The following is a 2,840-nucleotide window of genomic DNA, read 5'->3' as shown; positions in this document are numbered from 1 at the left end:
CTCTGCTGATCCTCCACCTCGCCTCACCTGCGGCTACAGCTGGGCCATGGCTGTGAGGATGTCTGGGTTGTGAGGATGTCTGCTTAACTGCTATTCAGCATAAGAGAAAAACCACAAAAGACAGGAAAATGAATAAATTAAACACCCCTATACACAAACGCTAACGAGCGGGAGGTAACAGAGATGGCAACCAAGACCCAAACTCTCAAAGCACTGGTGGATGAAACCCTCAAGTGTGACCTCGAAAAGCTGTTCAACCAGAAACTTTTTAACTGATAAGAAGAAAACTGCTTTATTCTGGGTTATTCAGAAAACGTCTCATAGGAAAGAGAAAATTGATTATGGGATGCTAAGGGAGATGGGGGAATGTGCAAGCCTTGCTGGGGAACGCTTACGGGAAGGATCAAAGGGAGGATCACAGTGGGTGGGTGGAGAAGGAGCAAGCATGGGAAAATGGGGACGGGGAAGAAGGGGGCTGGTCGTAGGTAGGCAGCGCTCGCCTGGCCAAGCCCTGCGCTTCGTCCCCATGGTCTGTCCTTCCTTCTCATTAAAATCTATTCCTGCGTATTTTCTGTGTCACCTCACTCTATTCTGTTTGTGCACATGCGCGTGCGACCTGTGAGCAAACGCAGGCTGGACAGGATGGTGGGTGAGAAACCAGAGTGTGGGAAGACCCAAGGCTGGAGCTGGAGAGTGGCTAAACGGGGCCCAGGGACCAGCTGTGGATCCGAGATGGGCTTGGGGTCTGCTGCGTGTTCGAGGGCACCACGGGTGTTCACCTGCCTGGGGGTCGAGGGTGGGGGGTGGGGGGTTGTGCCACCAGCCCATGTCAGCCCTGAGCAGCTGGAGGGGAGGGATGGGGCCGTGCCGCCCGCGTGCTTGTGTTCGTGAGAGCGCTGTTGGTGGTTAGACAGGTGCTAGCAAAGGCAGCGCTCTGCTTGTGTTGACCCATGTGGACCTGTGTACGCCAGGTGTCTGCATTTGCAGCCTGGGGACTGGTGCTCAGCCTTGCTACTGGCTGCATCTGGGAAGAGGGAGCAGCAGCTCCTGTCTAATGGATGAGGAAGGAGAAATCCCTGTGTCCCAGAATCCTAGGATTCGCTTTCCTTTAGCAGCACCCACGAGAGGCACAACCCCACCCCTTGCTCTGCTCCTGATGGAGCCCCAGATGCTGCTTGCTCCATTGGCAATGACGGCTCGTGTCCAGACTGGCATCACCCTCACGCCTGAAGACATTTGGGCAGGCGGGGGCTCAGGGAGGCAGCGGCAGCGTTGTAATCTCATTCTATAAGGGGGAATGGTGGCAGATGGAGGGACATTTGTGCATCTCCTCATTGTGCCTGGTCCTGTCCAAATGCAAGGGGCAGGGGCTGTCCTGGGACCTCTCTCCTGTCGCCCACAGTCTGCGTTTCCACAGACCGCATAGATCCTCAGCTTCAGCATTTCCTTTTGTGCTTTCTTGGCATGACTCATCTCTGGTAAATGTGATTCTGTAGTTTGTTGTTGCTTCTGGTGTCTAGAAAAACCTTCATGATAGTCCAAGGTCCCTCATCTCCTGTCCTTGGCCTGCGAAGATGTCCCTCTTGGAGCCAGGAGCACACCAATGGTGCGAGTGGGTCCCTGTGGGGATTAACGGCACGGACTCTGGCAAGCAGCAACCAAAGACGTTTATTGCTCTTTGTTAGTGATTTTATAGTAAACAGAAGTGTCCACGCGCTATCTGCAGTTAAATAAGGTTAAAGCCTTATGTTCACGCACATCTATGCCCTAGTGGATTGGTCCGTTCTTGCGCACACGACATTCCTTCATAGCCTTTAGCTACTTTTTTCTCCTTTCTCAGCAACTCATGTCCTTCTCCATTATCTTCAGCTTCGTGCCTTCTCGCGCCTCAAGGGCACACTGCTTGCTCATCAAAATCAAATTCAGTACTGTCCATTGTTAATTCAATACTGTCCATTGTTAAGCTTTCCATCCCCACAGGTCCCAGCACCCACCTGCCTCCCATGGCCCCGCTGACTCCTTGGCCAGCGAGGCTCAGCCTCCAGAACACGGTGCCTCCAGGCTGGACTCGGTCCCTGACCGGCTCTGCCCACACGACTGTACCCGACACCCATTAATAATGCAAGGGAACACGATCTCCCCCCGTGTAACCCCATTCCCTGCCCTGTCTGAAACAGCAGCTCAAGGTACTGAGCTAGCCATGGACGCTGGGCAGGTGAGTGCCGTCGTGGGGGACTTCACAGGCTGGTTTGGAGGGATCTGTTCCCTGCCTTCGGTGTGGCATGGCCAGGCGCTGCCCAGCTCCCCAGGGGCTCATCCAGCTCCTGGCAGGTGTCGGGTGCGCGGCGCAAGGACCCGGCTCATTCCCCCTCTGCCCTGTGTCCCGGCAGGCTGAGCAGGATGTGTGCGTACGAGCAGCCGTGGGACTCCACCAGGCAGCAGGTAGAGCTGGGGACACCTGCCTTCAGCCCGAACCCCCACGCCAGGGAACCGGGCTAGGGCGGAGGCGGCAGCCACAGCTGTGGTGGCACTGGGACCGCTGGCCACGCTGATGGGGCTGGCCTGGGCGGTGGTGATGGGGAGGGGGCATCCTCCCCACCCTGGTGGCTCTGAGCACCGTGGTCATAGCGGGAGGGCTCAGGGATGATGTGAAGCCCTGGATCCTGGCCCCAGGCGGCAGGGGGGGGGACAGAGCTGGGGCAGGTGGGGATGATCCCCCCACCCCACCCCACCCTCAGTGTTTTCAGGGCCAGGGGAAAGCTGGGCGGCCAGCAGTGAAGACCCCCTGCAGCTTCTCTTCCCTGGGAAGGAGGTCCAGGTGAGAGCGGCAGGGACGGGGG

The sequence above is a fragment of the Pygoscelis adeliae genome, unplaced genomic scaffold (genome assembly GCF_000699105.1).
Source record: "Pygoscelis adeliae isolate BGI_AS28 unplaced genomic scaffold, ASM69910v1 Scaffold288, whole genome shotgun sequence".
NCBI classification, from domain to species: Eukaryota; Metazoa; Chordata; class Aves; order Sphenisciformes; family Spheniscidae; genus Pygoscelis; species Pygoscelis adeliae.
Note: the sequence above shows the minus strand (reverse complement) of the source record.